This window comes from Hypanus sabinus, chromosome 8 (genome assembly GCF_030144855.1).
Source record: "Hypanus sabinus isolate sHypSab1 chromosome 8, sHypSab1.hap1, whole genome shotgun sequence".
NCBI classification, from domain to species: Eukaryota; Metazoa; Chordata; class Chondrichthyes; order Myliobatiformes; family Dasyatidae; genus Hypanus; species Hypanus sabinus.
The window spans coordinates 104,744,326-104,758,600 of NC_082713.1; the positions used below are offsets into that span (position 1 = coordinate 104,744,326).

General features: G+C 60.3%; 1 pseudogene; it reads left to right on the plus strand.

Moving 5' to 3' along the window:
• Nucleotides 1-1,172: 1,172 nt before the first annotated feature.
• LOC132397651 (uncharacterized) overlaps nt 1,173-14,275 on the plus strand; it is a 191,382-nt pseudogene continuing 178,279 nt past the window's right edge.

Genomic DNA, 14,275 nt, shown 5'->3' on the forward strand with positions numbered 1-14,275 from the left:
ACATCCCCTTCCTGTTCCTGTTTCTGGTTAAATTCAGAAACAAACCCAATTCTTTTTTGTTTAAGAAGTTAAATTCTAAAAAAAAACATGCAAACATTTAAATACAGTGGATTGAGACACATCAAGACTGGTTCATTTTGGCTCAATAAAAAGGCTGCCCCAATTTGCCAAAGTTTTATGGAAATAGTTAAAAAGGTATATTAAAAAAGACAAACTACCATTTAACTGAGTAAATTTATGAATTTAAATGAAATAGAGAACAAATTAGAACACTAACAAAACCTCTTGCAGTACTGTACTATAAAATTGTATTTTAGTTCCTAACAGTTATTAATGGAGGAATTCATCTGCCGTGTTCTTTTGATTGACTGTAAATGAACAAGTTCAGTGCAGATAATGGACTGCCTTCATACAATGTTTCAGACCAGGCTTCTCCAACACTTCTCCAACCTGGGGTCCATGGACCCCTTGCTTAATGTTATTGGTCATGGCATAGAAAAGATTGGGAGCCCCTGCTTTAGACGATTACATCCTCTAAATCTTCATTTTCATAGTAACATTCAAGATGATTGTAGATATCTTCAAATTTTTCGTAGTTCCGACCTTGAAGTAGTGAAATTATTTTATTTTCACTCTGTATCCAGAGATACCGGCCACGTGACAGACGCACTGCCACCTGGCTGGTCGGAGGACACGCCACACGCCAATCAACATTTGGTCCCTCCCAAATAATCAATGCACACCTAAATTATTGGTCACCTTAATTGGATTATCTCACCCAGCCCCATGCTATAAAAGGTGAGACATGTGCCTGGCTCGGTCTCACTTACAGACCACCTCATTGGAGGTAAGTGCATTGATTTATGTTTGGGAAGGTCTATTGTTTGTCCTGGTAAGGGAGCCGCGGCTATCCAAGGTCAAGGGGGATAGCTGTTGTAGTGCTTTTCCCTTGTTCTTTGTATGTGTAACCTTACCCTGTCCCCACACCGCTTTCTGTGTATTGTAGTTGCCTGTGTTGACCCGACTTCCCCTTGTAAATAAATTCATTATTAAAACTGTGTGTGTCCAGGCCTCTACTGATGAGACTCAAAGAACTAGTTATTTTCCATCACAACATTTGGTTCTGCGAGCAGGGTCTGATAGATTTTGGTTGGACACAAGCACAGGGGATAATGTTCTGGAATAAGGGGAAGAAAGCCAGTACAGGCACTCAGGATAAGATCCCCGGGTGGGCTGATGAAAGGGAGGGATTTGAGAGTCCGGCCAGCATGCTGTCAGACCACGGAAAACCAGTGGACTGGTCTGAGCAGTTAGAGCCCTGTGGAGAGAAGCTGGGCCCTCATGCGGTCTCCCTCCTGAAGGAATCAGGGTTCCCCAGAGCCAGGGGGAGTCAAAGGGGTGCCTTTTGGTTGTTTGCGTCCCTGCTGAGACGCCAGGTTAGAATTCGACATCACCTGCAGCACTTGAGTGGTCAGAAGGACAGGGAAATTGAAGACCTCAGTCAGCATTGTTGCACGCTGAAGGAAGCAGCACAGGCTGCCCAGGCCCGAGCCAATGACCTTGAAGTTAGGGGAACTGAACTTGCCTGTTGCCTCACAAAACTTCAGCAGGCCAGGGCAGCCCGTCGGTCTGGCTGGCAGCCGGACCCATTAAGGATTCGAGCCTTAGTCCAGTGTGGCAACAAGCTGGACGCAGGGCTGGGGATGGGGACATCTGGCTGGATAGTGGTGACGAGGGGGTGCCCGAGGAACCAAGGCCCCACAACCACCCTTCCCCCTTCTCACCCAAGCTCCAACATACCCGACCCGTCACCACGCAGTCCCAGGTTCACCGCAGGGAGGAAGGGGACGAGGGGGAGATGGCCGGACCTTCCCCATGTCACTCTGAGACCACGGAGACCCGGGACTTCTCCCCCAAGCAGCTGACCCAACTGGCCGATCGGGACAGCCAACGACCAGGCGAGCACCTGGCCGCCTGGCTACCGGCTGTGGGCCCAGGAGCCATCAGGAGGCAAGCGGCCTGGGAAGCCTCTCCCATCAGGAGGCAAGCGGCCTGGGAAGCCTCTCCCATCAGGAGGCAAGCGGCCTGGGAAGCCTCCCCCATCAGGAGCCAAGTGCCCTGGGAACCCTCTCCCATCAGGAGGCAAGCGTCCTGGGAAGCCTCTCCCATCAGGAGGCAAGCGTCCTGGGAAGCCTCTCCCATCAGGAGACAAGTGCCCTGCGAAGCATCTCCCATCAGGAGGCACGTGCCCTGGGAAGCCTCCCCCATCAGGAGACAAGTGCCCCGGGAAGCCTCTCCCAACTGTGAAGCCTCTCCCAGCAGGAGACAAGTGCCCTGGGAAGCCTCTCCCGTCAGGAGACAAGAGGCCTGTGAAGCCTCTCCCGTCAGGAGACAAGTGCCCTGGGAAGCGCCTCCCATCAGGAGACGTGCCCTGGGAAGCCTCTCCCATCAGGAGACAAGAGGCCTGTGAAGCCTCTCCCGTCAGGAGACAAGTGCCCTGGGAAGCCTCTCCCGTCAGGAGACAAGAGGCCTGGGAAGCCTCTCCCGTCAGGAGACAAGTGCCCTGGGAAGCCTCTCCCATCAGGAGACAAGTGCCCTGGGAAGCCTCTCCCATCAGGAGACAAGCGACCTGGGAAGCCTCTCCCGTCAGGAGACAAGAGGCCTGGGAAGCCTCTCCCGTCAGGAGACAAGTGCCCTGGGAAGCCTCTCCCATCAGGAGACAAGTGCCCTGGGAAGCCTCTCCCATCAGGAGACAAGCGACCTGGGAAGCCTCACCCATCAGGAGACAAGTGCCCTGGGAAGCCTCTCCCATCAGGAGACAAGTGCCCTGGGAAGCCTCTCCCATCAGGAGACAAGAGGCCTGTGAAGCCTCTCCTGTTAGGAGACAAGTGCCCTGGGAAGCCTCTCCCGTCAGGAGACAAGAGGCCTGGGAAGCCTCTCCCGTCAGGAGACAAGTGCCCTGGGAAGCCTCTCCCGTCAGGAGACAAGTGTCCTGTGAAGCCTCTCCCGTCAGGAGACAAGCGGCCTGTGAAGCCTCTCCCATCAGGAGACAAGTGTCCTGGGAAGCCTCTCCCGTCAGGAGACAAGTACCCTGGGAAGCCTCTCCCATCAGGAGACAAGCGGCCTGGGAAGCCTCTCCCATCAGGAGACAAGTGCCCTGGGAAGCCTCTCCCATCAGGAGACAAGCGGCCTGTGAAGCCTCTCCCGTCAGGAGACAAGTACCCTGGGAAGCCTCTCCCATCAGGAGACAAGCGGCCTGGGAAGCCTCTCCCATCAGGAGACAAGTGCCCTAGGAAGCCTCTCCCATCAGGAGACAAGTGCCCTGTGAAGCCTCTCCCGTCAGGAGACAAGTGCCCTGGGAAGCCTCTCCCATCAGGAGACAAGTGCCCTGTGAAGCCTCTCCCATCAGGAGACAAGGGCCCCGGCAAGCCTCTCCCATCAGGAGACAAGGGCCCCGGCAAGCCTCTCCCATCAGGAGACAAGCGGCCTGGGAAGCCTCTCCCATCAGGAGACAAGCGGCCTGGGAAGCCTCTCCCATCAGGAGACAAGTGCCCCGGGAAGCCTCTCCCATCAGCAGACAAGCGTCCAGGGAAGCCTCTCCCATCAGGAGACAAGCGGCCTGGGAAGCCTCTCCCATCAGGAGACAAGTGCCCCGGGAAGACTCTCCCATCAGGAGACAAGAGGCCTGTGAAGCCTCTCCCATCCGGAGACAACCGGCCTGGGAAGCCTCTCCCGTCAGGAGACAAGTCCCCCGGGAAGACTCTCCCATCAGGAGACAAGAGGCCTGTGAAGCCTCTCCCATCCGGAGACAACCGGCCTGTGAAGCCTCTCCCATCAGGAGACAAGCGGCCTGGGAAGCCTCTCACATCAGGAGACAAGCGGCCTGGGAAGCCTCTCCCATCAGGAGACAAGTGCCCTGGGAAGCCTCTCCCTTCAGGAGACAAGTGCCCTGGGAAGCCTCTCCCTTCAGGAGACAAGCGCCCTGGGAAGCCTCTCCCTTCAGGAGACAAGTGCCCCGGGAAGACTCTCCCATCAGGAGACAAGCGTCCAGGGAAGCCTCTCCCATCAGGAGACAAGCGGCCTGGGAAGCCTCTCCCATCAGGAGACAAGCGACCTGGGAAACCTCACCCATCAGGAGACAAGTGCCCTGGGAAGCCTCTCCCATCAGGAGACAAGTGCCCCGGGAAGACTCTCCCATCAGGAGACAAGAGGCCTGTGAAGCCTCTCCCATCCGGAGACAACCGGCCTGGGAAGCCTCTCCCATCAGGAGACAAGCGCCCTGGGAAGCCTCTCCCATCCGGAGTCAAGCGCCCTGGGAAGCCTCTCCCGTCAGGAGTCAAGCGCCCTGGGAAGCCTCTCCCATCCGGAGTCAAGCGCCCTGGGAAGCCTCTCCCGTCAGGAGTCAAGCGCCCTGGGAAGCCTCTCCCATCAGGAGGCAAGCGCCCTGGGAAGCCTCTCCCATCCGGAGTCAAGCGCCCTGGGAAGCCTCTCCCATCCGGAGTCAAGCGCCCTGGGAAGCCTCTCCAATCAGGAGACAAGCGCACTGGGAAGCCTCTCCCATCCGGAGACAAGTGCCCTGGGAAGCCTCTCCCATCAGGAGACAAGTGCCCTGGGAAGCCTCTCCCATCAGGAGACAAGCGCCCCGGGAAGCCTCTCCCGTCAGGAGACAAGCGCCCCGGGAAGCCTCTCCCGTCAGGAGACAAGCGGCTTGGGAAGCCTCTCCCGTCAGGAGACAAGTGCCCTGGGAAGCCTCTCCCGTCAGGAGACAAGCGGCTTGGGAAGCCTCTCCCGTCAGGAGACAAGAGCCCTGGGAAGCCTCTCCCGTCAGGAGACAAGCGCCCCGGGAAGCCTCTCCCGTCAGGAGTCAAGCGCCCCGGGAAGCCTCTCCCGTCAGGAGACAAGCGGCTTGGGAAGCCTCTCCCGTCAGGAGACAAGTGCCCTGGGAAGCCTCTCCCGTCAGGAGACAAGCGCCCTGGGAAGCCTCTCCCGTCAGGAGACAAGATTCCTGGGAAGCCTCTCCCATCAGGAGACAAGCGACCTGGGAAGCCTCTCCTTTCAGGAGAGAAGGGCCTGGGAAGCCTCTCCCATCAGGAGACAAGCGGCCCGGGAAGCCTCTCCCGTCAGGAGACAAGTGCCCTGGGAAGCCTCACCCATCAGGAGACAAGCGGCCCGGGAAGCCTCTCCCGTCAGGAGACAAGTGCCCTGGGAAGCCTCTCCCGTCAGGAGACAAGTACCCTGGGAAGCCTCTCCCATCCGGAGACAAGCGGCCTGGGAAGCCTCCCGTCAGAAGACAAGCGGCTTGGGAAGTCTCTCCCGTCAGGAGACAAGCGCACTGGGAAGCCTCTCCCATCAGGAGGCAAGTGCCCTGGGAAGCCTCTCCCATCAGGAGGCAAGCGGCCTGGGAAGCCTCTCCCGTTAGGAGACAAGCGCCCTGGGAAGCCTCTCCCGTCAGGAGACAAGCGCCCTGGGAAGCCTCTCCCGTCAGGAGACAAGCGACTTGGGAAGCCTCTCCCGTCAGGAGACAAGCGCCCTGGGAAGCCTCTCCGGTCAGGAGACAAGCGCCCTGGGAAGCCTCTCCCGTCAGGAGACAAGCGCCCTGGGAAGCCTCTCCCGTCAGGAGACAAGTGCCCTGGGAAGCCTCTCCCATCAGGAGACAAGTGCCCTGTGAAGCCTCTCCCGTCAGGAGACGTGCCCTGTGAAGCCTCTCCCATCCGGAGACAAGCGCCCTGGGAAGCCTCTCCCATCAGGAGACAAGCGCCCTGGGAAGCCTCTCCCATCAGGAGACAAGTGCCCTGGGAAGCCTCTCCCATCAGGAGACAAGCGCCCTGGGAAGCCTCTCCCATCAGGAGACAAGCGCCCTGGGAAGCCTCTCCCATCAGGAGACAAGTGCCCTGTGAAGCCTCTCCCATCCGGAGACAAGCGCCCTGGGAAGCCTCTCCCATCAGGAGACAAGTGCCCTGGGAAGCCTCTCCCATCAGGAGACAAGTGCCCTGGGAAGCCTCTCCCATCAGGAGACAAGCACCCTGGGAATCCTCTCCCATCAGGAGACAAGTGCCCCGGGAAGCCTCTCCCATCAGGAGACAAGTGTCCAGGGAAGCATCTCCCGTCAGGAGACAAGCGTCCAGGGAAGCCTCTCCCTTCAGGAGACAAGGGCCTGGGAAACCTCTCCCATCAGGAGACAAGCACCCTGGGAATCCTCTCCCATCAGGAGACGTGCCCCGGGAAGCCTCTCCCATCAGGAGACCAGTGTCCAGGGAAGCCTCTCCCATCAGGAGACAAGCGACCTGGGAAGACTCTCCCTTCAGGAGACAAGGGCCTGGGAAGCCTCTCCCGTCAGGAGACAAGTGTCCTGAGAAGCCTCTCCCGTCAGGAGACAAGTGCCCTGGGAAGCCTCTCCCATCAGGAGGCAAGTGCCCTGGGAAGCCTCTCCCATCAGGAGGCAAGCGGCCTGGGAAGCCTCTCCCGTTAGGAGACAAGCGCCCTGGGAAGCCTCTCCCGTCAGGAGACAAGCGCCCTGGGAAGCCTCTCCCGTCAGGAGACAAGCGACTTGGGAAGCCTCTCCCGTCAGGAGACAAGCGCCCTGGGAAGCCTCTCCGGTCAGGAGACAAGCGCCCTGGGAAGCCTCTCCCGTCAGGAGACAAGCGCCCTGGGAAGCCTCTCCCGTCAGGAGACAAGTGCCCTGGGAAGCCTCTCCCATCAGGAGACAAGTGCCCTGTGAAGCCTCTCCCGTCAGGAGACGTGCCCTGTGAAGCCTCTCCCATCCGGAGACAAGCGCCCTGGGAAGCCTCTCCCATCAGGAGACAAGCGCCCTGGGAAGCCTCTCCCATCAGGAGACAAGTGCCCTGGGAAGCCTCTCCCATCAGGAGACAAGCGCCCTGGGAAGCCTCTCCCATCAGGAGACAAGTGCCCTGTGAAGCCTCTCCCATCCGGAGACAAGCGCCCTGGGAAGCCTCTCCCATCAGGAGACAAGTGCCCTGGGAAGCCTCTCCCATCAGGAGACAAGTGCCCTGGGAAGCCTCTCCCATCAGGAGACAAGCACCCTGGGAATCCTCTCCCATCAGGAGACAAGTGCCCCGGGAAGCCTCTCCCATCAGGAGACAAGTGTCCAGGGAAGCATCTCCCGTCAGGAGACAAGCGTCCAGGGAAGCCTCTCCCTTCAGGAGACAAGGGCCTGGGAAACCTCTCCCATCAGGAGACAAGCACCCTGGGAATCCTCTCCCATCAGGAGACAAGTGCCCCGGGAAGCCTCTCCCATCAGGAGACAAGTGTCCAGGGAAGCCTCTCCCATCAGGAGACAAGCGACCTGGGAAGACTCTCCCTTCAGGAGACAAGGGCCTGGGAAGCCTCTCCCGTCAGGAGACAAGTGTCCTGGGAAGCCTCTCCCGTCAGGAGACAAGTGCCCTGGGAAGCCTCTCCCATCAGGAGACAAGAGGCCTGGGAAGCCTCTCCCATCAGGAGACAAGCAGCCTGGGAAGCCTCTCCCATCAGGAGACAAGTGCCCTGGGAAGCCTCTCCCATCAGGAGACAATTGCCCTGGGAAGCCTCTCCCATCCGGAGACAAGTGCCCTGGGAAGCCTCTCCCATCAGGAGACAATTGCCCTGGGAAGCCTCTCCCATCCGGAGACAAGCGGCCTGGGAAGCCTCTCCCATCAGGAGACAAGTGCCCTGGGAAGCCTCTCCCGTCAGGAGACAAGTGTCCAGGGAAGCCTCTCCCATCAGGAGACAAGTGTCCAGGGAAGCCTCTCCCATCAGGAGACAAGCGTCCTGGGAAGCCTCTCCCGTCAGGAGACAAGCCCCCTGGGAAGCCTCTCCCGTCAGGAGACAAGCGACCTGGGAAGCCTCTCCCTTCAGGAGACAAGTGCCCTGGGAAGCCTCTCCTGTCAGGAGGCAAGTGCCCCGGCAAGCCTCTCCCATCAGGAGACAAGTGCCCTGGGAAGCCCCTCCCATCAGGAGGCAAGCGCCCTGGGAAGCCTCTCCCTTCAGGAGACAAGCGCCCTGGGAAGCCTCTCCCGTCAGGAGACAAGCGGCCTGGGAAGCCTCACCCTTCAGGACACAAGAGCCCTGTGAAGCCTCTCCCATCAGGAGACAAGTGCCCTGTGAAGCCTCTCCCATCAGGACACAAGAGCCCTGTGAAGCCTCTCCCATTAGGAGACAAGTGCCCTGGGAAGCCTCTCCCATCAGGAGACAAGTGCCCTGTGAAGCCTCTCCCATCAGGAGACAAGTGCCCTGTGAAGCCTCTCCCATCAGGACACAGGAGCCCTGTGAAGCCTCTCCCATCAGGAGACAAGCGCCCTGGGAAGCCTCTCCCATCAGGAGACAAGCGCCCTGGGAAGCCTCTCCCATCAGGAGACAAGCGCCCTGGGAAGCCTCTCCCATCAGGAGACAAGAGGCCTGGGAAGCCTCTCCCATCCGGAGACAAGAGGCCTGGGAAGCCTCTCCGGTCAGGTGACAAGTGCCCTGGGAAGCCTCTCCCATCAGGAGACAAGCGGCCTGGGAAGCCTCTCCCTTCAGGAGACAAGTGCCCTGGGAAGCCTCTCCCATCAAGAGACAAGTACCCTGGGAAGCCTCTCCCATCAGGAGACAAGCGCCCTGGGAAGCCTCTCCCTTCAGAAGACAAGTGCCCTGGGAAGCCTCTCCCATCAGGAGACAAGTACCCTGGGAAGCCTCTCCCATCAGGAGACAAGCGCCCTGGGAAGCCTCTCCCATCAGGAGACAAGTACCCTGGGAAGCCTCTCCCATCAGGAGACAAGCGCCCTGGGAAGCCTCTCCCATCAGGAGACAAGCGCCCTGGGAAGCCTCTCCCATCAGGAGACGACTGCCCTGGGAAGCCTCTCCTGTCAGGAGACAAGTGCCCTGGGAAGCCCCTCCCATCAGGAGGCAAGCGCCCTGGGAAGCCTCTCCCTTCAGGAGACAAGCGCCCTGGGAAGCCTCTCCCGTCAGGAGACAAGCGGCCTGGGAAGCCTCACCCTTCAGGACACAAGAGCCCTGTGAAGCCTCTCCCATCAGGAGACAAGTGCCCTGTGAAGCCTCTCCCATCAGGACACAAGAGCCCTGTGAAGCCTCTCCCATCAGGAGACAAGTGCCCTGGGAAGCCTCTCCCATCAGGAGACAAGTGCCCTGTGAAGCCTCTCCCATCAGGAGACAAGTGCCCTGTGAAGCCTCTCCCATCAGGACACAAGAGCCCTGTGAAGCCTCTCCCATCAGGAGACAAGCGCCCTGGGAAGCCTCTCCCATCAGGAGACAAGCGCCCTGGGAAGCCTCTCCCATCAGGAGACAAGCGCCCTGGGAAGCCTCTCCCATCAGGAGACAAGAGGCCTGGGAAGCCTCTCCCATCCGGAGACAAGAGGCCTGGGAAGCCTCTCCGGTCAGGTGACAAGTGCCCTGGGAAGCCTCTCCCATCAGGAGACAAGCGCCCCGGGAAGCCTCTCCCGTCAGGAGACAAGCGCCCCGGGAAGCCTCTCCCGTCAGGAGACAAGCGGCTTGGGAAGCCTCTCCCGTCAGGAGACAAGTGCCCTGGGAAGCCTCTCCCGTCAGGAGACAAGCGGCTTGGGAAGCCTCTCCCGTCAGGAGACAAGAGCCCTGGGAAGCCTCTCCCGTCAGGAGACAAGCGGCTTGGGAAGCCTCTCCCGTCAGGAGACAAGAGCCCTGGGAAGCCTCTCCCGTCAGGAGACAAGCGCCCCGGGAAGCCTCTCCCGTCAGGAGTCAAGCGCCCCGGGAAGCCTCTCCCATCAGGAGACAAGTGCCCTGGGAAGCCTCTCCCATCAGGAGACAAGCGCCCTGGGAAGCCTCTCCCATCAGGAGACAAGTGCCCTGTGAAGCCTCTCCCATCCGGAGACAAGCGCCCTGGGAAGCCTCTCCCATCAGGAGACAAGTGCCCTGGGAAGCCTCTCCCATCAGGAGACAAGTGCCCTGGGAAGCCTCTCCCATCAGGAGACAAGCACCCTGGGAATCCTCTCCCATCAGGAGACAAGTGCCCCGGGAAGCCTCTCCCATCAGGAGACAAGTGTCCAGGGAAGCATCTCCCGTCAGGAGACAAGCGTCCAGGGAAGCCTCTCCCTTCAGGAGACAAGGGCCTGGGAAACCTCTCCCATCAGGAGACAAGCACCCTGGGAATCCTCTCCCATCAGGAGACAAGTGCCCCGGGAAGCCTCTCCCATCAGGAGACAAGTGTCCAGGGAAGCCTCTCCCATCAGGAGACAAGCGACCTGGGAAGACTCTCCCTTCAGGAGACAAGGGCCTGGGAAGCCTCTCCCGTCAGGAGACAAGTGTCCTGGGAAGCCTCTCCCGTCAGGAGACAAGTGCCCTGGGAAGCCTCTCCCATCAGGAGACAAGAGGCCTGGGAAGCCTCTCCCATCAGGAGACAAGCAGCCTGGGAAGCCTCTCCCATCAGGAGACAAGTGCCCTGGGAAGCCTCTCCCATCAGGAGACAATTGCCCTGGGAAGCCTCTCCCATCCGGAGACAAGTGCCCTGGGAAGCCTCTCCCATCAGGAGACAATTGCCCTGGGAAGCCTCTCCCATCCGGAGACAAGCGGCCTGGGAAGCCTCTCCCATCAGGAGACAAGTGCCCTGGGAAGCCTCTCCCGTCAGGAGACAAGTGTCCAGGGAAGCCTCTCCCATCAGGAGACAAGTGTCCAGGGAAGCCTCTCCCATCAGGAGACAAGCGTCCTGGGAAGCCTCTCCCGTCAGGAGACAAGCCCCCTGGGAAGCCTCTCCCGTCAGGAGACAAGCGACCTGGGAAGCCTCTCCCTTCAGGAGACAAGTGCCTTGGGAAGCCTCTCCTGTCAGGAGGCAAGTGCCCCGGCAAGCCTCTCCCATCAGGAGACAAGTGCCCTGGGAAGCCCCTCCCATCAGGAGGCAAGCGCCCTGGGAAGCCTCTCCCTTCAGGAGACAAGCGCCCTGGGAAGCCTCTCCCGTCAGGAGACAAGCGGCCTGGGAAGCCTCACCCTTCAGGACACAAGAGCCCTGTGAAGCCTCTCCCATCAGGAGACAAGTGCCCTGTGAAGCCTCTCCCATCAGGACACAAGAGCCCTGTGAAGCCTCTCCCATTAGGAGACAAGTGCCCTGGGAAGCCTCTCCCATCAGGAGACAAGTGCCCTGTGAAGCCTCTCCCATCAGGAGACAAGTGCCCTGTGAAGCCTCTCCCATCAGGACACAAGAGCCCTGTGAAGCCTCTCCCATCAGGAGACAAGCGCCCTGGGAAGCCTCTCCCATCAGGAGACAAGCGCCCTGGGAAGCCTCTCCCATCAGGAGACAAGCGCCCTGGGAAGCCTCTCCCATCAGGAGACAAGAGGCCTGGGAAGCCTCTCCCATCCGGAGACAAGAGGCCTGGGAAGCCTCTCCGGTCAGGTGACAAGTGCCCTGGGAAGCCTCTCCCATCAGGAGACAAGCGGCCTGGGAAGCCTCTCCCTTCAGGAGACAAGTGCCCTGGGAAGCCTCTCCCGTCAGGAGACAAGTGTCCAGGGAAGCCTCTCCCATCAGGAGACAAGTGCCCTGGGAAACCTCTCCCATCCGGAGACAAGCGGCCTGGGAAGCCTCTCCCATCAGGAGACAAGCGGCCATGGAAGCATCTCCCATCAGGAGACAAGCGGCCTGGGAAGCCTCTCCCATCAGGAGACAAGCGGCTTGGGAAGCCTCTCCCATCAGGTGACAAGCGGCCTGGGAAGCCTCTCCCATCAGGAGGCAAGCGCCCTGGGAAGCCTCTCCCGTCAGGAGACAAGTGCCCTGGGAAGCCTCTCCCGTCAGGAGACAAGCGTCCTGGGAAGCCTCTCCCATCAGGAGACAAGCGCCCTGGGAAGCCTCTCCCATCAGGAGACAAGTGCCCTGGGAACCCTCTCCCATCAGGAGACAAGCGCCCTGGGAAGCCTCTCCCATCAGGAGACAAGTGCCCTGGGACGCCTCTCCCTTCAGGAGACAAGCGCCCTGGGAAGCCTCTCCCATCAGGAGACAAGCGCCCTGGGAAGCCTCTCCCATCAGGAGACAAGTGCCCTGGGAAGCCTCTCCCGTCAGGAGACAAGTGCCCTGGGAAGCCTCTCCCGTCAGGAGACAAGTGCCCTGGGAAGCCTCTCCCATCAGGAGACAAGTGCCCTGGGAAGCCTCTCCCATCAGGAGACAAGCGTCCTGGGAAGCCTCTCCTGTTAGGAGACAAGTGCCCCGGCAAGCCTCTCCCATCAGGAGGCAAGCGGCCTGGGAAGCCTCTCCCATCAGGAGGCAAGCGCCCTGGGAAGCCTCTCCCATCAGGAGACAAGTGCCCTGGGAAGCCTCTCCCATCCGGAGACAAGCGGACTGGGAAGCTTCCCCCATCCGGAGACAAGCGGCCATGGAAGCCTCTCCCATCAGGAGACAAGCGGCCTGGGAAGCCTACCATCAGGAGACAAGTGCCCTGGGAAGCCTCTCCCATCCGGAGACAAGCGGACTGGGAAGCCTCCCCCATCAGGAGACAAGCGGCCATGGAAGCCTCTCCCATCAGGAGACAAGCGGCCTGGGAAGCCTCTACCATCAGGAGACAAGTGCCCCGGCAAGCCTCTCCCATCAGGAGACAAGCGGCCTGGGAAACCTCTCCCATCCGGAGACAAGCGGCCTAGGAATCCTCTCACATCAGGAGACAAGTGGCCATGGAAGCCTCTCCCATCAGGAGACAAGCGGCCTGGGAAGCCTCTCCCATCAGGAGACAAGCGGCCTGGGAAGCCTCTCCCATCCGGAGACATGCGGCCTGGGAAGCCTCTCCCATCCGGAGACAAGCGGCCTGGGAAGCCTCTCCCATCAGGAGACAAGTGCCCTGGGAAGCCTCTCCCATCAGGAGACAAGTGCCCTGGGAAGCCTCTCCCATCAGGAGACAAGCGGCCTGGGAAGCCTCTCCCATCAGGAGACAAGCGGCCTGGGAAGCCTCTCCCATCAGGAGACAAGTGCCCTGGGAAGCCTCTCCCATCAGGAGGCAAGCGGCCTGGGAAGCCTCTCCCGTCAGGAGGCAAGCGGCCTGGGAAGTCTCTCCCATCAGGAGGCAAGCGCCCTTGGAAGCCTCTCCCATCGGGAGACAAGTGCCCTGGGAAGCCCCTCCCATCAGGAGGCAAGCGCCCTGGGAAGCCTCTCCCGTCAGGAGACAAGCCCCCTGGGAATCCTCTCCCATCAGGAGACAAGCGTCCTGGGAAGCCTCTCCCATCAGGAGACAAGTGCCCTGGGAAGCCTCTCCCATCAGGAGACAAGCCCCCTGGGAAGCCTCTCCCATCAGGAGACAAGCGTCCTGGGAAGCCTCTCCCGTCAGGAGACAAGCCCCCTGGGAAGCCTCTCCCGTCAGGAGACAAGCGGCCTGGGAAGCCTCTCCAATCAGGAGACAAGCAGCCTGGGAAGCCTCTCCCATCAGGAGGGAAGCGCCCTGAGAAGCCTCTCCCATCAGGAGACAAGCGGCTGGGAAGCCTCTCCCATCAGGAGACAAGCGGCCTGGGAAGCCTCTCCCGTCAGGAGACAAGCGGCCTGGGAAGCCTCTCCAATCAGGAGACAAGCAGCCTGGGAAGCCTCTCCCATCAGGAGGGAAGCGCCCTGGGAAGCCTCTCCCATCAGGAGACAAGTGCCCTGGGAAGCCTCTCCCATCAGGAGACAAGCGGCCTGGGAAGCCTCTACCATCAGGAGACAAGTGCCCCGGCAAGCCCCTCCCATCAGGAGGGAAGCGCCCTGAGAAGCCTCTCCCATCAGGAGACAAGCGGCTGGGAAGCATCTCCCATCAGGAGACAAGCGCCCTGGGAAGCATCTCCCATCAGGAGACAAGTGCCCTGGGAAGCCTCTCCCATCAGGAGGGAAGCATCTCCCATCAGGAGACAAGCGCCCTGGGAAGCATCTCCCATCAGGAGACAAGCCCCCTGGGAAGCCTGCCCCGTCAGGAGACAAGCCCCCTGGGAAGCCTCTCCCATCAGGAGACAAGCGTCCTGGGAAGCCTCTCCCGTCAGGAGACAAGCCCCCTGGGAAGCCTCTCCCGTCAGGAGACAAGCGGCCTGGGAAGCCTCTCCAATCAGGAGACAAGCAGCCTGGGAAGCCTCTCCCATCAGGAGGGAAGCGCCCTGAGAAGCCTCTCCCATCAGGAGACAAGCGGCTGGGAAGCCTCTCCCATCAGGAGACAAGGGGCCTGGGAAGCCTCTCCCGTCAGGAGACAAGCGGCCTGGGAAGCCTCTCCAATCAGGAGACAAGCAGCCTGGGAAGCCTCTCCCATCAGGAGGGAAGCGCCCTGGGAAGCCTCTCCCATCAGGAGACAAGTGCCCTGGGAAGCCTCTCCCATCAGGAGACAAG